The following is a 21561-nucleotide window of genomic DNA, read 5'->3' on the forward strand; positions in this document are numbered from 1 at the left end:
GCTCCGGGAAGGTCTGTTAGGACAAAGGTCTCCAACCTGCAGTCCGTTTGCTTCTGGTCAACACTGACGTGCACTCTCCGGGGCTTTCCTGTGCAGCTGCTCCCACCGCCTCCACTTAAGCTGCCCAAACTCTCCCTGCAGCCTGGCCCTGGGAGTAAGGGACAGTGTTGTCGCTTCTTTCTCCCTGGCAGGCATGCCTGGTTGCTTGTGATCTTGACAGTTCTCAGGAGCATGGGTCTGGTGTCTTGTAGAATGTCCCTCAGTTTGACTTCGTCCGATGATTTCTCGTGGTTAACCGTGGCGATTAGCTGTGGGGAAGATTATCTCAGACGTGAAGCGCCCTCCCCACCAGCTCACGTCATGGTTCATGCTGTTAACACCACTCATCACTGGTGAACGTGACCTTCGCGTCTTGGTTAAGGCCTTGTCTGCCAGGCTCCTCCACGGAGACCGCTTTTCCTCCCCCTTCTTCTGTTCTGTATTTGGAAAGCAAGGCAGTGAGTGGAGCCTACACTCCAGGGAGAGGGGTTAAGCTCCACCTCCTGGAGGAAAGCGCCTAATCCCCCCACCCCGAGTGTGGACGGGATTTATTGCCTTCCTATCATCGGTGAATTCTTCTCTAAGGGAGATTTATCTCCCCTTTCCCTATTTATTCAATCATTTATTTTTATCAGTATGGACTCACGGATATGTTGGCTATAATCCAACGGTGTATTTTTTGGTTTTTTGCTTAAATTATCCCAGCTTCTGCCATTGGAGGTTCTTTAGGGTTGGCTCCAGGAGGTGGCATTTTGATGACATACTCCGAACGCTAACTAACCAGCTCCCTAGTGGGTACTCACTCCTGCATAAGGTATGCTTCTGACATTTGCAAGGGTCCTACGGAGTGTAGATCGAGGCTAATTAACCTGATAAAATGGAGATACTGAATCAAACTGGAGATACTGTGCATCTCTTTTATTCCTTTAACTTTTCCATTAATGTCCATCTAATGTTCTACTGGGTGGACGGACCATAGCTTTCATAATTCTTGTGTTTTGCTGTTAAATATAACACTGAAACGGACATTTTTGTGCATTTTACACTTATGTTTATTTCCTCGTGAAAATGATTAAAGCTCAATTCGTGTAACTGAGTTGTTTTCTAAAGGAGTTTGTACTGCCACCAACAATGTGTTACTAAAATTACTTTAAAACAGATAAAGGAACAAGGCAATAAAAGAAGCAGCAGAAAGTACACTCCCTGACACACAGATATTTAAACAACTAACTCATTTGTATCAGGCTGGCAATGCAGACATTTTTAAAAGTCAGTTACATGCTATGTAGCAGGGAGGTTGACCAGATGATCCTTTAGATCTCCTAGGGCCTTTTAAATTCTGATTTGTTATGAGTCTATTGATGATATATCAGTATTAACATTTAATATACAAACATTTTTGTGCTTCTTATGGGGAAAAGCATCTCACCATTTCTTGGGGAAAGGGTACCAGCAATCATTGCACTGTCCCTAGCACATAGGGAGAGATCCCCACACTCAGGCATCACCCTTAGTGCTTTACATACCTGCCCTCATTTCTCCTGCCCACCCCAGAGGCAAGTCCTACTGATACTCTCATTTATCAGAGGAGGAACCCAAAGTTTGCTTCAGTTACACCTCCTACGGCAGCACAGCTTATGGCTAATCTGTCCTTCCATTTCCAATAACCTCTTGAGAGTGGGGTCTATGTCTTCCTCTTTTTCCCCCCAGTGCCCAGCACAGGCCCTGGCACACAGAGGCACTCAACACACACCAGAGGAATTATTGAGGCAATGAAGATATAAGCACCCCCAAATTTATTAACAAAAAATCCAAAGTTAAAAAATAAAACTGGTACAAAGAATGCAGTAAAGGAACTGGAGGCAGCTGTCATCCAGAGGAAATGGTTTGCCCTTGGTCCAAGCCCCAGTTCCCACCCCAACTCTATCTGTCCCCTTGGAACCCCAGTTTCCTCACATGTAAAATTGCTACAACCCCTCCTACATTAGGGGAGCTGTGCCAATGACAGAGATTGGACAGAAGGTGTCTGGTCGGTGCCTCCCACATCACAGATGCCCCATAAATGCAGCAATACTAATATTATTTATCCAGCAAATGACCTGAGACAATCATCTTTGCTGCGCTGGATTTCTATGAAATGGGGGCAGTAAGGTGTCCTCAGAGGCTGACAGTAAGGGGTCCTCAGAGGCTGTCTGAGGAACCACAGACAGACCCCTCAGTTTGGTTCTCGACCTCACAAGGGTTCCATCAGTGAGTCTGGAACTGGCCTGAAAAGACATGTAACGAACTGTGACTGTTAATCTCTTCATTAAAAAGAAAACCTCACAAGATTCGCCAAAACTGCCAGCAAGAAGTCACATCAAATCGGGTCTTTGGTGCCAAAAACAACAGCTGAGAGTTTCAGTTCAGCAGCACGCGGTCAGGCTCTGGTGGGAGCAGACACAGTCGCAGAGCCTAAGCTGCGGCAGGGCCCAGCCCTGGGAACTGGTCTGGGTGCCTCCTTCACTGGGTCGGGGGCAGCAATGCCCATCCCCTCTTCTCACCTCTGCCTCTGCTTCCTCTGCTCTCTGCTTGTGTCTTGGGCAAGCTGGAACCTTCTGGTTTGTCTAGGACAGCACCGAGAGCACAGGCTGGGGTTCCAGACAGACCTGGGTGTGTTAGGGATCTGCCACTGCTGTGTGGCCTTGGGCAAGTGATTAACCTCTCTGTGCCTTTGTTTTCTCATCTGTAAAATGAGAAAAATGCACCCTACCCAACACTTGATATGAGCGTGAAATGAGCAAATGTGTAGACAGAGGAAGCAATCAGTGGGTGGGAGCTATTTACTCTATTTACACAAGGACCCTGTGGATAAGGCTGGTGACACCCAAAGTCTTGCATGGTAGGTGCTCACTAAATGTTTTTGAATGAACACGTGCACGCGTGGACAATGCACGTATGAATGAATGAGTCACGCTGAAGTCTCCATGCCCCTCAGGGCCTCTCTGCCCCTCTCCTGCCATCTGCCCCCTTACCATCCGGGCTGGGCTGCCTGTCCCTCGGGCGGCCTCCTTGCCGGATGACCACAGTCCCCAGCTCTTCCGAGCCCTCCTGTCCTCACTCCCCACAGGCTGTGGCCGAGGTAGGTGGTCATGGTTGGTGGCTGAAGCGGAGCAGCGGGCCCACTCTCCCTCTGTCACCCCGAACTCTGGCTGGCTGTGCAGTCCCAGGGCCCCATCCCACCCCGAGGGCCCCTCCTCCCCGCGCACATTTCAGAGTTGAAATGAAAGGCGAGAGGTGGGTTCGGCGAGCACCGGATAACCCCGGGAGTAGCTGCAAAGTATTATAAACAGCATCACGTCAACTCGAGATTTAGCATCAGATCCTGACTTGAGCGCGAGGAAATGGGGCTATGACAGGGAGACGCTTCCTCCCAGACGAATGTCCAAAGGTGTCTCGAGAAGGCAGTGATGACAGGCAGAAGGCTTATCGGGTAGGAAGTCGCTCTTATGCGCTGCAGGTTTCTCTGAGTGCGGCTGAGGGGGCGCCCGGGGGAGGGGGAGGCCGAGGGAGCGCGTCCTCCCTGCAGCACAGGTCGGGGCCAGCTGTCACCCCCCCCCCAAAGTGGAGCAGGGACATCCCTCTGGAGCTCCCAGGGCCCACGGAGGACCTCAGCATCCCCTGGTTTACATATTCCCGAAACTGTAAAGTATCCTGCCCTGTTTACCCCACCCCCACCCCCACCCCCACACAAACACCTGATCAGACCCTCCTGGAGGCTGGGCTCTGGCGGCTCCTTTGGGAAAGGCTGGCAGCACAAATTTAAACCTTTCTGGAAACATTTAGCTGCAGTGATGGCTCTAAGATGAGTGAGACCTGCTTCCCCGGGGAGATGGGCCAGATGAACACAGAAACGGGAGAAATCTGGGTGACTTCCCCCTGCAGAGCCCCTCCCAGCTGGGCAGCCGGTGTGGACCCCGCCCTCCCCGCGTCTACACAGCAGGGCCAACCCAGCCTCATTCGGTGCAGACGACCGGAGCGCTCAGGGCGTGGGCCCAGGCAGGCACAAACTGTCACCACTCACCAGGGTGCGGAAATTCCCTTAGCCTCTCGAACCTACACGTCCTTGTGGATAAAATGAGGGTCGGTTTATGAAATAAACTATCCAGCTCATAAGACCCATTTTCCCCCAGAAATCGTCTCACCCCAAATATTCCAAGCCTCGTGGCCATCGGATGAATTTTCAGTCTCTTCCATTCGAGCTTCTGTTCCTCGGCTAATGAACGGGTGAGGGACACCAATAGGACCACCCCGGCAGGGCTGTGTGCAGATGAAGTGAGGTAGGTACTGGGCGCAGTGCTTGGCGCTCAGTAGGTGGTCAACAGTTGTTAGCTGCTGTTACAATGGCACTAGGCGGTAAGTGATCCCCACGGCCTGTGGCCGAGTCTCAGGTACCCACAGGAGTCTCCAGCCCCCGACGCAGGAAATGCTTCTGGCTTCTCTGAATCGCCCTGTGATATACGACATGGCCAAAAACAAAACAAAAGACACACGGGCTCTGGAGTCAGGTCAGGGTTCGAATCCCAGCTCCTCTATAAATTTGGGCCAATTAACTTCACTTAGCCTCGGTTTCTTCAACTGGGAAACTAGGACATTTATTCCCACTCCGTGTGTCGTAATGAGGAACAAAAAGGACTCGCTCGTTCATTCCCGGATCTGAACCTGGTTTGAGCTCCTGACTGTGCACACCGGCCGCAGGGGCTGGGAACAGGCTGGCGAGTGAGAGCAAGGCTGACCTGGACGGGCTGCCAGCCTGTCCTCGTGCCCACGATTTCTGCACCAGGAAGAGGGCTTGGAACCCCCCCCCCATTGCATTTTTCAGCTTCATTTGCAGGAACAGTCAGGGTCTGAAGCCGCAATAGTCTGCGTTCCTGGGAGACAGGTTTCCTCCTGGAGCCAGCAGGGCAGCTGCGGGTTTTCCCTCCCTCTTCACGGAGCGGCTGTGTCTCCCGGCATTAGCTACACCTCTCAGTGTTTGGGGAGTAGGGACAGAAAGATCTGTTTCCAACCATCTGGGTTTGGCAAGAACCACAAAACACTTTGCCAATCGACTCCCTGTCCACCTGGAAGCAGTGGGCGCTCCCGGAGCCATCTTCGTCATGTGTTTTGGTTTTGTCTACACCTAATTCATCAAAACGTTGCGCGAAGGCAACAGGGGCCTGGGCAGCTTCTGCCCTTCGTGAGCCATCAGAATCCCCTAGCATCCCTGGGCTCATGAAGAGCTCCCAAAAATGCTCCTCACCCCCACTCGGGGCTGCACTTGTTGCCAGGCCCCAGGGAGCACTGCTGTGCCCACCGCCCCATAAAGTCTCTCCTGGACATGACTTGCATCTTCTGGCTCTGACGCCTCTCTCCCTGGGACTCAGAAAGCTGAGGAATCTCAGGGCTGGAATCCTCGCCCTGTTCCCCCAGGACCTGGTCCCCACACACGCTCACTCCCCCCCGAAGACCCACAGGGGACACTGATTGTCTCTTCCCAACAGAACATCAGCTCTGTGAAGACAGAGAATTCTGTGCATCGTGTTCACTGTGCTATCTTCTTCCCTGCAGCAGAATCTGGCACATAGTAGGCTCTTCATAATTATTGTTGCTGGAACAAATGAATGAAGGGGAAACTTGCTTAAAGCATCACCTACTATGTATCAGGCACCATGCTTGATACTGCATGCAGATGACTTTCTTTCTGCAACCACACTGGTGACCTGGGGTCCCTACGCCTACTTATGGGGGAAGAAATAGGCTCAGAGAGGGTGGTGACTTGCCCGATGAATGACACACAGCCAGTAAGGGTGAGAGCAAGGGTTTGCACTTGGGGCTGACGGGCATCGAAGGCACACAGCTTCCTGGACCATGTGCCTCTCTTCTTTAGGTCGGTGAATATCTTAAGTCCCAAATCCCAGCCAAGCCACCTTGCTGACCCCCTGAGAGGGGGGCCTCACTGGAGCAGTGAGAACAGGACAGGTCACACCACAGCAGCTCAGAGGCTCAGACCTAAAGGCTTATCTGTTGTTCGTGTCACAGACCGGTGTGGGTTAAGTGGCCCTCCCAGGTGGCTTTGCTCAAAGAAGGGACTTACCACGTGGCTTTTGAGATTGGAGCAGAAGGGGACCAAAGCGCTGGAGGGCTGGGTGAGATGTTTCAAAGAGCCAGGCCTAGAAATAACACCTTCTTTCCACCTCGTTCCATTCTTTCCAGGCGCTGGCCCAACCTTACTGCAGGAGAGCCTGGGAACAGAGTCTGACTGTGCTCAGAGGAAAATCAGCGCTGAGCCCTGGGCGCTCACACACCTACCTTCAGAACCCTGTCTCTCTCTCTGAGTCTTAAAGCCTCCTTCAGCTGACCCTGCTAGGCCCACAGAGCCCCAGGGACAAGCCAAGCCCCAGAACCCTGGGCATAGACAAAGAGCCCCTGCCCCTGAGCCCCCAGGCTGAGGCAGAGACTCCACAGGACACCAGGTGACACTTAGACACTTGCCAGAGGCTCAGTGAGCAGTGGCCTAGGGCCACTCACGAACTTCCTCCCAGCCCAGAGGAGCTGCAGGGAACCTCTCCTCCTATTCAGCTCTGAGCCCTGACCCCATTCCTGCCCCTGCCCAGCCAGGGACCCCATTATGATCCTCCCTGGGCCCCAGGGCTCAGGTCAGGGAAGCCCCAGAGGCCCCGGTGAGCCTGTGCAGTCTCTGTTCTGGCTCCAAAAGCAGGATGTCTAGCTAGAACTTCCAGAGACAGTGGTCTTTCCATCACTCAGCAGGACAAGGCATCTAAGCCCCTTGAGGCCCGGCCTTCAGGACTAGCCTTCAGGTGCCAGAGTGGCCTGGACAGGCTTCAGGGGGCCCTGACCCTACCAGGGGGAGGGATGTGATACTTGGGATGTCGGAAGACCCTGAGAGACCCCTTGCCCCTTCCCCCCCAGCCACCCCACAAAGCTGGGACATTGCGGCTACTGCTACATCTTGGGGAGATCCCCGCCAGTGTGAGGTTAGTGTGACCTCTCTGTGAACAGTCCAAGGATAGCCTGTCTCTGACGGGAAGTGCAGCCCATCCCTGGAGTGGCATCCCACGAAAGAAGGAGACCTCCTGGGCTGTGGATGGAGATCTCAGAAATTCTCCCCACATTAGTTCCCCAGGTATCCCTGCTAACCTGCCCTAGATCAGGGCCCAGGAAGATGACACCTTCTGAAGGAGCATTTCCCAAAGTGGGGCCCCCAAAGTGGTTCCCCAGTGAAGTAAGTCTGGGGACTGCTGCTCACTATAGGCAGCTGCCCTCTGCCATAGTCCACTTTGGAGAGTCACCTTAACCTACAAAGGCTCTGAGAAGTCCTGCAATAGAGACCTGTTTTATTTAGCTTGGCACCTCCCAAACTTTGACCACAGAATCCACATTGCACTCATTGCCTAGTAACAATTGTGTGGAAAACACTTTGAATCTGTTCTAGGCCATCCTAGACCCAGCTTCAGAAATGGATCACACCCGGCCTTGTTCTGGGGTTGGGGTGGGAGGTAAATATAATAATTGTGACCAGTGCATGGCCAACCAGTGTTATTCCACAAAAAAGGATGCCCCTACCTGCTTTATGTTTACTGTAGCATTATCTTTACCTGGTGAATTATGTATGTATTTGTTTACATATTTACTCTCTGTTCCCTCACCCTCTTACTCCAGTGAACCCTCGAAGGAAAAAAAGTTTTGTCTGCTGTGTTTACTGCTTCATGCCCACACCTCCTCCCGCGTCTAGGACAGTGTTTGGCATGTACGGGGTGCTTAATAATTTTTGTTGGAGTGACTCTATTAATTGCACCAATGTGGAAAATAAGACACAAGGAGTGCACATAATTAGCCGATTGTCACATGGCCAGTAGGTGATGGAGGGAAGGTCTGAAGCCAAGAGTCTGACACCAGAGCCCAGACACTGACCCCTCTGCCCGGCTGCCCCCACTGGCACCAGCTACACAGAGCATATGAAAGAAGAACCAAAGCCACAGGTTTCCTTAAAGGTGGTGGCCTGAGCCCAGACCCCCAACCTGCCCCTCCTCTGGTTTCCACATGACGTCTGTACCAGCCCCTCTCTTCACTTGTCTCAGCCCCTGCCCCAGGCCAGCACCTGACAGGAGACCAGGGCACCTAGACCCACCCAGTGACACCAGGGAGCCCCAGCAACTGGACCTGGGGTGACGCTCTGGGCAGCCAATGCTGGATCCTCCTCGAGCAAGAGAATTCTACTGAGAGTCCAAGAAACTCGGTGTGACCGCTTCCAACCCTCCCCTCCCCTCAAAACAGCCGCCAGATGAAGCTGCCAGACAGAATGACTTAAGATTCGCAACTCCCCCCCCCCCCCAGTGTAATAAAGTGAGAGGGTGGGGAGGAAAGGGGCTAAGCTCAGAGCTGGCAGAGCTGGCCCTGCCCCACTCCCCCGTGACCTTGACCAGCAGGCCTTGGCTTCCTCTGCAGAGAAAGGAGAGGAGAGGCCCACACTGTTGGCCTCGAGGTGACAAAAACACGAAGGGCCATCAACTTGAAAGTGCTACAGGAATGTAACACCGGTGCAGGGGTATGGGCATGACACTGGGGATCCCCGAGGCAGAGGGGATCGGGAGGCTTCTCAGAGGCTCTGTTGACCTTTGACCTGAGTCTCCAAAGTATGAATTGGAAGTTTTTGGCTACAGATGAGGCTGGAAAGGAAAGTTCAAGCAGACTGCACAGACCTTGGAAGTCGGATGGCTTCCTCCTACAGGCAACAGGAGCCTTGGAGGTTGGCGTTTACTCTCCTCCAGGAAAGGTGTTCAGAGCAGGTGGTCTGGGACTGGTACAGAAGGTCCAAGGGGCCCCCATACTCCCAGGTTCTTTCTGCTCCAGTCGCTTCTCTACCTGCCTCCTATGTTCAACATCACCATGGTCCAAGGCTGCCGTTAGAGCTCCAGCCTTCACATTTGCTTTCCTGGCAGCCGGGCCAATGAATGGGAGTGTTGGACAAAATACGCACACCTCAGGCAGTCGGCTCCTTTCCAAGGCCCTCCCCACTGTATTGGCCAGAAAAGAGTCTCGTAGCCAGTCTAGCTGTAAAAATGGATTGGTAATGTGGCCTTAGTTCTGAGCAGTAATTTGCCATGCTACATATGAGAGATCTGTAGCTGAAGAAGTAGCGAGTGATATTGAATAGACGTTTGGCAGTCCCTGCCACAGTTGTTTTTGGTTGCAAGACACAGAATCCCTGACATCCAGACTTGATGACTTCCTGGAAGTCTGGAGGGATATGTCCCAGGGTTGGGCTGCTGACTCAACAATGACGTCAAGACCCAGATTCTTTCTATCCTTTGTTCTGCCAACCTCAAAATATTGGACATTAAGTGAATTATTATTAAATTAGTTAATATTTGTAAAGCACTCATGTTATATAAAAATATGTTCAGTGTATCACCTCACAATGGCAAGATGACTGCCACAACTCCAGCCATCTCATCCTGCCCCCATATCATAGGCTGTAGAAAAGGGGAGAAGAGGGCAACAGAGTCTTCTCCTTGGGCCAGTCTTGTCTGCTGTCAGGGAAGACGGTCTACCTCAGAAGCACACGTCCCCTATCAGATCTCCTCTCCTGCCCCCTTCACTGGGATCAGGCCTCAGCTGCATCTGGACCAGTCACTCCTGCAGGGGGTTGAGGCTGCCATGACTGACTTAGATCAATATGATTCACTGCCAAGGCTGGACCTGTTGCCACCCAAACAAAACCAGGGTTCCAACAGCAAGGCAGAGGGGACAGGCTGGCGGGTGGCGAGCCAACCTTGCCTGCCCTCCTTCAGAAGAGAGTGGAGGTTGGCAAAAGAGAGGGGGCAGCTGAGACTGTGCCAGGGAGAGATGCTGACGGGAGGAGCGTGACACGGAGAAGCCAGGACAGCCTCCCGGTGCAGCCCGGGCCCTGCGCGGTCACCTTTCCTGCGAGATGGGGCGTCCCCGGGCCCTGGGCCAGGCTGGGCCTCGGGAGAGAGGGCAGCCCCGGCGCTGACTGGAAATTGCATCAGGCGCCCTCGGGCCCTGCCACCAACAATGCACTGTGCTCATTTCATCTGTCCCCGGGGTGGGGGCTCCGCGCGGAGTGTGTCAGGAATTCTGTGTTTCCACCCTGGCCCGAGCTTCCCAATTTATCTTGTAGTTTCATTAAATCCCTGGCCACATACCACAGACATATTTCTCAACTAACGGCCTGTTGTAGGGGCTCCAGGCCGCTGCAGATTCACAACCTTCTCGGCCTGGTTTTCTTTTTTAAAATCAAATTATTCAGCGCTCCCTCCCTGCGTCTCACACGGTTCACTTAGATTAATAACAGTGGACATTCTGCCTGTTAGGTACCGAAAGCAGCGAGCCAAGTCCAATTCCAGATACTGCGTGATGGAAACTATTTCTCCCGACCCCGCGGCCAGCCACGGGCTTTGCTCTAACAGCTTAATTAGGATTCAAGACTGTGTCCAGGAACCCAGCGCCTCGGCGGCCAGGCCCGTGTTTACAGACTTCTGTATCCAGTGCATTTCTGGTTTTGTATTTTGCAAGAGGGGAGGAAAGGAAATGACACAGAGAGAAAGACAGAGAGAGCCAGAGAGAGAGGGTTTTTAATAACAGGAGGAAGAAGAAGCCTCCAAAAGGCGAGCTGGCAGGCAGGTGGGAAGACGGGGACAGTGGAAACGCAGGAACAGGCAGGTACCGGAGCCTGGAAACGCGCAGACCTGCTGCCGAGGTCAGAGAAACTAAAGGCCCTCCGCCCTCCCCACGTGGGGCCAGCCGGCCGCGGACCTGTCCTGTCCTTCCCTCCCGATGGCGCCTGCAGTCGAAGGTGGGAGAATTCAAGCTGGATTCTCGCTCTGTTGTGTCCCAGCTGTGTGGCCTTGGAAAAGTCACCTCACCTCTCTGTTAGCCTTCTCTTCTGGGGGAGTCATAATACTGATTCACGGAATTGTGAGGTTTATACTGTAAGTACGAGAAAAGCATCTGACCTTGCCAGGACCCTTGATAAATATGAGTTGGTTTGAGTTGAATCTGAACGCCGTGGACTTTTTTTTTAAATTTATTTATTTTTTTATTCTTTTTAAAAAAAATTTTTATTAAATTTATTGGGATGACAATGGTTAATAGGAACATATAGGTTTCAGGTAGAGCCCCATGGACTTTTATGTCACCCTAGATACGACGTTAGAGTCTTACAGCTGGACAGTGGAAAGCCCTCTGAGGAGCTATGGGTACAATTTACACTCCCTTGGCCTCGGTCTTCTCATCTATAAAATGGGTTGATAAGATGTATATAAAGCCCTTAGCTCGGTGCTGGCATGAGGTAGGTAGGTGGTTAAACCTGGGAGTTGGCAGAAAGTGGTCTAAGCCCATCGTGCTGATGAGGAATCTGAAGCCCACGGGCAGGAGATGACACCCACTGATCCACAGTAAATTAATGAAAGAACTAGGTTAGGACCACCAGCCAGTAGAAATAAGCTCCCAGGTGAGGGGCATGTAAAGGGATCAACAGAAGTCAAAAAAGGTATGATCCCTCGACCACATGCTGCTGAGGAAGAATTTGGGAGCTAAAAATAAACAGCTTCGGATGGGAAGGGCAGATGCCAGGGGAGAAACCCTGTTAGGAGTCTCAGCTTGTACCGGCTTCTTTCTTATCAGTTGGAGTCCTCAATTCGGTCAGTGTCCTGATGGCCCTTGGATAGCACCTCAGAGCACCTGGCCTTGGGCTTCCCCACCTGGGGACCCTCCCAGCCGGATTTCAGGCACTACCACGCGAGGACACTTATTACAGGGTCCGAAATAGCAAGATGCTGGAAGCCCTCTGCGCGAGGGAGGGTCGGTCACGCGAAGCTTGGGGACCCAAAGGGAAGATACGAGGCAGCTGTTACAGTGGCCGTTTATAAAGAATTTTTAATGAAACAGGAAAAAACACTTATGATCTAATGTGAAGAAAAAGATACAAAAGGACACAAAACCGCATCCACAATGATTTCTACTGTGTAAAATAAGAGTGTATGGGGGTGTGTGTGGGGGGGGTCCAGTCTTACCAGACTGCCCAGGAAATACGCCAAACTAATAACACTGCGTATACCAGGACCGTGGAACCAGCCGTGATCTATCCACTTATATTTTCCTGCATTTTACAAATGTTCCGCCATGAGTATATATTACCTTTGCATTCAGAAAGTGCTATTTAAATGTTCTATAACACATAAGGCAAATGTCCGTGAACCCCTGCAGCCCAGCAGGATCTGTCCCCACTCCTATGTAAAGCCATTCCCACCGGGGGTCTAAATTCCAGCCCACCGTTGCGTCCAAGGGAAGTGACACGCACGCGAGGGCGCAGGTCTTTCTTTGGATGCATTCATTATTCATGTCAAAACATGGCTTGGAGACAATGACACTTTAAAAAAAAGAAAGAGCTCAGCTGGTGTGGCTCAGCGGTTGAGCATCGACCTAGCATCCAGGCGATCGGGGTTCGATTCCCGGTCGGGGCACATGCCCGGGTTGCGGGCTTGGTCCCCAGTCGGGGGCGTGCAGGAGGCAGCCGGTCAATGACTTTCCCATTATCGATGTTTCTCTCTCTCTCCCTTCCTCTCTCTGAAATCAATAAAGACATATGTTTAAAAAATAAAAACAATAAAAAATTTAAAAAGGAAAGAGAAAGGGCACTTTCAAAATGTATAAGGGAGGCCAGCTTCAGGAGGACTGGCTTTCCCAAGCACGAAGCGCAGGAAGATGCCAAGGAGGGGAGGCGGGGTGGAGGTCAAGGGCAGGTTTCAGCTGTGGGCAGAGTGAGTTTGAGGCGTGATGTGCAGCAAGGTGACTACAGCTAATAACACGGTGCTGTGCACTCGAAAGTGGCTGCTGGAGGCCGTCAGCGCTGCGCGCGGAGTTAGCTCCGTGAGCGATGGAGGCGCGCATTACCTTGACCTTGGCAGTCACTCCACAATGTGAATGTGCATTAAATCACCATGCTGTACTATTTAAATATATACCTTTCTGTTTTACAGCTATTCCCAATTATTCTTCAGAAAAGTTTTTAAAGAAAGAACTTAGGGAAAAAAGGCTGCAAAATTATCAACATTTCTGTTGCAATAATTAATTGCAACACCCCACAAAGTAGCGCTCCAAGCAACATGGACTTCAGATTTCTCATAAATCTGCAGGTCAGGAATCCAGGCAGGGCAAGTACAGACGGTAAAAGCAAAGAAACAAAACCCATACGAGCACACACGTGGGAGCGGAGATTATACAGTGTCAGTGGGATGTATAAACGCATGGACACGAGCCGCGCTGATTTGTTCTGGGGACCGGGGCTGGATTGGGGGAAGGGGTAAAATGGACTTCAGCCTTGTCTATAACGGACTCACGCTTGTAGCTGTATCATCTGGTATCTAATGTATTCACACATTACTTGTATAATTATAACATTTAAAAAAGGAACTTCACCGGACAGGGCATGGCTCAGAGGTTGAGCATCGACCTAAGATCCAGGTGATCAGGGTTCGATTCCCGGTCAGGGCACCAGAACTTAAAAAAAAAGAAAGAAAAAATAAAATAAAATAAAATAAAATAAAATAAAATAAAATAAAATAAAATAAAATAAAATAGTAACTTCCAGGAACATAAATGGGGATGCAGAGCCATTTCACTTTGAGATCACCCATTTCAACATCTTTTCCTCAGACTTGAAGACATCAAGGCTCAGAGAAGGGAACTGACTGACCCGAGCCCGTACAGGGTGGGGAGTTTGTACTAAACCCAATGGAGTTCCAGGCCAGCGTCTTTCTACCTTGTCACACTGTCCCCCTCAAGCTGAGGCCACCAAGCTACCTTCTTAGCATTAGATGATATCCACAGAGATAAAGAGCTGGCGCCTTTGATGTTCTCATTCCCTCCCTGGTCTCCATCCACCTGCCCGGCCATCCTTAGGACACAAGAAGAGGGCTGGACCAGGAGGGAGGAATCAGCTGGGGGCTGTTCTCTGCCCTTAACCTCCTGTGTGACCTTGGGTGAGTGGGTGACAGACTCAATGGTCTTCCCGCTTCCTTCCACGTCTCGGGTGCTACGCTCTGTGAACTCTGCCTGTGACCAGGTCCATACGTACCCTCCGAATGACCCTAGATCTCTGCCTCCTGTTCGTAATTAAGAGAAGAAACCACCAAATGAGCATATGCGTAAATATATGCGGCCATGAAGTCTTTCTTTCCCTTTTATGTGAACTATTTTGGCCTAATTCTCTTTTTTACAAAAAGCACGGCTAATATTTCATGGAGAGAGATAAGATCTCCCTTTAATATAGTTAGCTTCAATTGACCTTGAACTGAATCTACAAATTTCTTAGAGGCGACCCTCCATCAATGCTTGGTACACATTCACAAATAAATGAACTGAGAAGATGTCTATTTAGATAACTGGTCTGATAGAGGATCCAAAATAAAGGCAGATGTCCAGGGCTCACGAGGAGAGGCATGGAATCATGGAATCTTAGAATAACAGAGTTTTCGTGTGATCGAATTATAGAATCTCAGAGTTGAACGATCCAGAGCTAGAGGGGGCCCTGAATGGGAAAAAAAACCCCGAAAGCGTTAAACTGTGAACTCTTCGGGGAAGGGGTTACGGATTGGTCATCCCTGGCCCCGAGCCTGGCATGCAGTAGGGCATTCTGAATCTTTCATAACAATTGAGTGTTAGGAAGTAAAAATGTGAGGGAAAGCCGGAGAGGGAATTGCTCATTCCGCAAAGCTCTGCTGCATGCCTACTGTGCGTCAGGCCCTGTGTGACAAGGAGGGCAGGGAGGTGAGTGAGCACAGACCCTGCCCTTGTGGTGGTTCCAATGTACTGACGTGACTGTGGGTGGGGAGGATTCTGGGAAGATTTCCCGAGTCCAGGACCTTTTCCCACCCACGCTGCTTGTTCAGGGGGCCCATCACCTCCAGGGCCTTTGACCTGTATCTCAGAGAGAGGAAAGAAAAATTTTTAAAGGGAATATAGCTCCAAATTCAATCATTTATGCTTTTCCCCATATACAGTTATAGTTCCTAATTAAAATAAGCACCCATATTTGCCATTTGGCACATACCAGGGTTTTGTGTTTGGGTTTTTTGTTTGTTGTTTGTTTCATGGGCTTTTTTGGTGACGGTTCTAACATAGGTCAAAACATAAAGGACACAGAAATAGGGGTTCACACCACCATTCCCCAGGAAACTTTAGTGACCACCACTGACTCTAGCTTGGGCCTGCCCTGCAGGGAGGGCCCTACGCCCTGCACAGCAGTGTTTCCAGGAAACTCAGTCGTTGACCATGGGGAACACTCTGCCACTGAATGGGTTTGGGAAATGCCAGTTCCAAGAAAAGCTCAGCATGTGCTTTACTACAGGACTTCTCAGAGCATTTAAGGGGCTTGAGGTTGCAGTGAATCTCCACAAGAGGTATCCAGGATGCAGCTGGGAAAAGGTCAAGAAAATCAGAGACCCTAGATTGAATGGAACAGAGTGGACCCTATGGAACGAGAGGCAGCAGAGCCCAGGGAAGACTGAAACAAAATACCCAGTCAGGCCCTTGAGCGGCCCCATAACGTCCCTCAGGCAGGACACTCTGCCCCGTTCCATGTGCTTTGGAGGCAGACAGGCCTGGCTGGAATCTCTCCTCTACCCCTACTGACCCACACATCCCGTAAGCACTCCGACTCTCAGTTTCTTATCCGAATACAATACAGACATTGTTTTAATGAGAAGATGAAGGAATGTGTTTCAGGTGCCCGCACAGTTTGTGGCACCTGGAAGGACCTTACATCGGAGGCTAGTTGTCTTAGTCGGGTTCCCACAGAAGCAGACACTGAGACCAGAATTCATGTGCCAGTGATTTATTTGGGAGGAGATTCTAGGAAACACCATCAGGCCCTAAAGCAAACACGTCCCCACCACAGGTCAAGGCTCAGTTCCACTTGGGATCTCCGGAAAATGGTGCAGCTTACATGCCCGAGTGATCCCCCTAAGGGGTGAGGAAGCTGGGGTGTCGACCCACCAACATCCACTAGTTATTGGTCGAGGGCTGCTCCAGGAGGCACTGATCCTCAGCACCTCCAGGCGGCCTCGCTGGCCTGCGGAGCTGACTCCAGGCACAGAGAGAAAGCCCAGGGCGAAGACAGACGCGAGTGACAGCTGTCTTCGCCCTGGGTGATGACAGCTGGGAGCTGGGCAGGTGTGCACGGAAACGGCCAGGTGTCAGGACAAGAGCAGAGCCGTGGCAGCCCCCACTACCCTCCGGTATTGTCCTCAAGAAGCCTCGTTAGCACTTAAGGAGCCCCTCCAGGCAGTGGGCATGTTCTCCTTATTTAACCCTCAACAAATCTAACCAGTGGGTCTCACTGCTATTCCAATTTTATATTAACATGATCGAGGCCCGCCCTGGCCGGTGTGGTGCAGCGGTTAGAGCGTCAGCCCACACACCAAAGGGTTGCATGTTCCATTCCCGGTCAAGGGCACATACCTGGGATGCAGGCTCGATCCCCGGCCCCAGCTGGGGCGCATGCAGGAGGCAATCAATCGATATGTCTCTCACATCTCTCTCTCTCTCTCTCTCCTCCCCTCTCTCCCTCCCTTCCATTCTCCCTAAAAATCAATGGAAAAAATATCCTCGGGTGAGGGTTAACCAGGTAATTGGGGCCCGAGTTCACGTAGCTAGATTTAAACCCAGGCTGACTCCAGAGCCCATGCTCCCGCACACACTGCCTCTCCTGAAGGATGCACAACGCAGCTAGTTCGTGGTGAAGTGAGATCCAGGCCCTGAGCTGTCCGCATTTCACCACTGCTCGGTGGGGTCTGAGCTCCTTGGCTACGGCTGTCCTGGGCATGCTGCTTGGGCTCCCTGGGCCTCAGTGTCTCCAGCTGTAAGATGGAATAATAAACATACCTGCTGTACAAGGTTATTGCCAAGGTGAGCAAGAAACTAAGTTCAGCAGCTGGCATGCAAGGTGGTCTCGGTGAATGAGAACTATGATTGCCCCCCGTGAAAGCCTCAGCATTCTCAGCTCTAAAATTACACACACACACACACACACACAAACGTGTATCAAAGGCTCTCTTGGTTATCAAGTGAGAAGGTACATGTAGATATTACTGTTTCCATCATATGAAAAAATGGAAGCTGAGAAAAGTTATAAAATATTTTATTACGGTGGGAAGGACTTTAGTCCTGACCCGTCACTTTCTGTGTGAGTAATGTCACTCATTACCATGTTATCTACGCAATTTCAGATACTGTATTTTTTCAGGTTTTTTAGGGGGAGGATGTTGCTTTTGTTTTTGTTTTTTTGGAGGGGTTTTTATTTTGCTGCTGGTATTTCCTTTTTTCATTCATTAAGAGCATATTTTTATTTATATCATTGAGCATACTTATAATACCTGCCTTAAAAATCTTCGCCTGCTAATTTCAATATCTGCCAAGTTGGAGTCAGTGTCTGTTACTCTTCTGCCTGGCCGGGTGGCTCAGTTGTTGAGCGCTGTCCTGTGCCCCCAAATGTTGCCAGTTCGATTCCTGGTCAGGCACATACCTGGGCTGCTGGCTGGATCCCCAGTTGGGGATCGATGTTTCTCTCTCACTCTCTCCCTGTCTCTAAGCATGTCCTCAGGTGAGAATTTAAAAAATAAAAATTAAAATACAGTTTAAAGAATAGTCATATATTCCTATTTCTTTGAGTGTCAAGGACTTTTGGATTCTCTCCTAGGCCTTGCGACCATCATGTTGTAGAGACTCTGAATTCCGTCGTTCCTCCAAAGAGTGCTGGTTTTGTTTGTTTTGCTGGCGATTTGAACATAGTTGGACTCGCACTTCAAACTCTATCTCTTGGGCGACAGCTCAGGTCTCATTTCAGTGCTTTCATATTTAGCTGAGCTACTGCTCGGGGCCCAACAGCCCGCCGGAGGTCTGAGTCAACGCCCTGATCGTGGCTGCCCACCCCTAGCTCTCTCTGTTCCGAGATTCACCCCACCCTTCACTGTAGACCAGCTGCCCCCCCACCCCACCCCACCCCACCCCACCCCACCCCACCCCACCCCACGGTGCACCGGGGAGACGTGAAAGGTCAGTAAGATACAGTTTGCAATACAGAAGGGAACCAGACACTTTATTCCTTTCGAAAACCCCAGTGCTCTGCTCACAACACAGCAGGTGCCCATTCAGTGTTCGTTGAACAAATATTGACTAATCGTCTATCTCAAAATCAGAGCAAATGGGACACCTGAGACAGAGATACAAGGGGTGTGGACGAGGAGGGGGGGCCGGGGGAAGAAAGGCTGCGCTGGGCGGGGCGGGCAGACAGCCTGCGGGGAAGCTGCTGGAAGGTCCAGCCTGACCGTTTCCATACTTGGGCCCACTCGCTCCCTCCGCCCCTCCCCGGGGCTCCCGAGGGTGCCCGGGCTCCCCGGATTCCTAGAGGAGGGGAGAAGCCAGGCCTGTCCCCGCAGGTGGTCCCTCAGCCGGCTCTCCTCGCTCACAGAGCCACATTCCCGTCTCCTAAGCTTCACCTCCATCTCAAGGAGAAGATCACGGACAACCCGCCCGGGCGCGCCCACGGCCCGCCGTCACCGCTCCTCGCCGGTGCCTCGAGAGGCTTCAGGTGGTCGCCCCGGGAGGGAGGGGAAGACCCACCCCCCTTAATTAACAACCTGAGACGAATTGGAAACAGCTGTGAATAATTAGACACTTTAAGTGCTGTGAAGGCGGAATAATTTCTGCAGCCTTTGTAATAAATCTTATGCTGTCTCATTCCGATGCTGGGCTGGAGCTTTTTTTTTTTGCCAGGGGTGAGTTAGCACATTACTCATAAAAGAAACAGTATCCCTTTTGTTTGGGCTGGGTCTGTTTAATAACAAAAGAGCCTCTCGCAATTACAGGGGCAGGGCGGTGACAAAGCAAGTGCCCCGGCGGCAGGGCCGCGCTTCCCGGGAGCCGGCGCAGTCCCCTGACCCGCTGTCCTGCCCTGGGCTCGGCTTCCACGCTCTCGGTGGCTCCAGGTTTGCGGGGTTGCGGTGATAAGAAGGGAAAGCTCGCGTCAAACAAAACGACCCCAAGCCCACGCGGCACTGAACTTCCACGGGATTCCAGGAGTCTGTCCGTTTTATCCCAACGTATTTCCCAGAGAGAGATTAACAGAAAACGCCTGTAATTAAAGATCAGGAAAGGAATAGAGGTGGCCCCTAGATCGCTTTCTTCACTTTGGGGAAGACAAGTCCCACAGCGAGGAACTGATGTGGCCAAAGCTACCAGTGAACCTGTACCAGGATCAGGCCTAGATTTCGACAGTCGGCTTTGGATTCTGCGTGGCAGCCTCCAGATGGTTAAATAACCAAACCACTTAGAGCTCCCTTAAAGGGCACATATAGCCGCTGTATGAACACACTACGAGGAGTAAGAGTGTGAGCTTTGGTGCCTGTCCTGGTTCCAATCCTGGCTCTGCCCCTTCCTACATGCGATCCCGGGTAAGCCATTTTACCTGCTTAGGTCTCAGTTTACCCGTCTGTAAAATGGGTATGAAGTAGCTTCTGCGGTCTGTGATGAGCATGGATGAGAGAATGCATATTAAAATCTCATTAACTATAACTGCTTGCTCCACACTGGCCCCCATGCAGAGGAGCAGGGCTGGGGAAAGGCACACGGATGGACTATCCTTGAACTCTTGACCCAAACCCCAGGTGGCGTCTCGGGGCCACCCAGAAATTCTTTTTTCTTTATCCTAATCATTCCTCTCCGAAGTCATCCTGTGCCTCCCTCTCCTCAAACTGCCAACACCCTCCTTTCTCTGCTTGCTCTTGACTGAGGACCAGGCATTTATTTTATTTCACTGAAACGAATCTGAAGCAATTGGAGGCGAGCTTCCAAATGACCCTCCCCGAAGTCAACCAATCTACTTACCTCCATATAGTCTGCGCTCCTTCCAGGTAACAAACCAGCACGCACGCTCTGATCTAAGCCTTTCCTTCCCTTGTACTTGATACAAAGTTCAGAGGAGCTGAGCAATTGGCCCAAACTTAATAGCCAGTAAATAGTAGAGCCAAACTTTTCATCCTGGGCCTGTTAGAAAGTAAGTTCTGGGAGATCTTTTTTCTCAGTTCCCCTCAGAGAGCCTGGTATAAGGCAGGCACTCAATAAATGCCTGTGATGAGTAAGCGAGTGAATGAATGAATGAATGAATGAGCAAGCTATGGGTCTCTGGACTTCTCATGGGACCAGTGACTTACCAACTGTAGCTCCCCGTCTCTCGCTCCCCGTCACCCCAAGGGCAGAGGTCTCAGGTGTGTGTAAGGAGGTAGGAGAATGGAGACCCTGGCAGGCAGCCACGAGCAGAAAATGGCAAGGGAGCTTGCCACGTGTCCACAGCCCTGAGAAGGAAAAAAACCCCACATCCTAGGGTTTGGTGACCCAAGTCAAACTTTACGTTCCACAGAAGAGGAGCATTTGAACCCTAAGCTGACACATTAATGTAGAAACTAGTCCAGGACAAGTGAAACTAGGAAAGGCCACTCTGCAGAGACAGTTTCTAATTCAAGGTGCACAGAATTCCTACAGGAAGCAATTCCTTGAGAGATGAAATTGCAACAAAAAATTACAAGCCACCTAAAATTAAATCATTTTAACAGTAAACAAGAACCAAAGAGGAGAATAATCCTAAAATGCCTATTTAAAATACCGTATTATAATGACAGAAAAGGGTCAGTTGGTTCATTTTCCTAAAGGGGAACCGAGCGGTTCAATCAGCCACAGATGATCAGACCTAAAAGCCCAACTCCACTGTTTCCCAGCTTCAGTCATCAGCACACAACCTTTACAACTTTTGCTCCATCCACGAAAAATTTACATTATTTACCTATTTTTTTCTTTAAATTACCTCCCTTTAAAATTCTTCATTAACTTAAAGGGAAATCATAGTGATGCATAATACCCACAAAATCATGGCTTTTCCGCGCTAGTTCTCTTGTTTTATTAAACATTAATATAAATATGTAACTATTGTAATATTGAAATGATTTGTTCATGGACTAAAAGCACCTCATGTGTCACCAGAGCCATATCAACCAAGCTTTGGAAAATACTGGCCTGGAGCAACCCTCTGGTTTCAAAGGTTAGAAAGTAAAATGTTCCCAGAGGTCAAAGAGCATGTTGAGGACAGAGCCAGGGCTGGGACCCAAGTACCTGCCAGGGATTGGCTCCTGTGTTCTGAGTCATGTCACCACCATTCGCATGTTTTTCTTACATAACTTTCATATCTGTTTGCAAAACTCAGAACTTCTTTATGCGTTTTTCAAAATATATAAATGGCCTTAAAAGGCAGGAGGAGTTATTTCCACCAGAGTTCTCGGGAAATCAAACCCGTCTTCATGCATGCTAAGGACATGGGAAGTGAGGGACAGGCCGTGGAAATGAGGGAGAAGCGAGCCTGCGTGGAATGAGTCAGAGCAACAATAAGTGCTAAAGTCGCCTGTAACGGGG

This window comes from Miniopterus schreibersii, assembly GCF_964146895.1.
Source record: "Miniopterus schreibersii genome assembly, chromosome: 1".
NCBI lineage: Eukaryota > Metazoa > Chordata > Mammalia > Chiroptera > Miniopteridae > Miniopterus > Miniopterus schreibersii.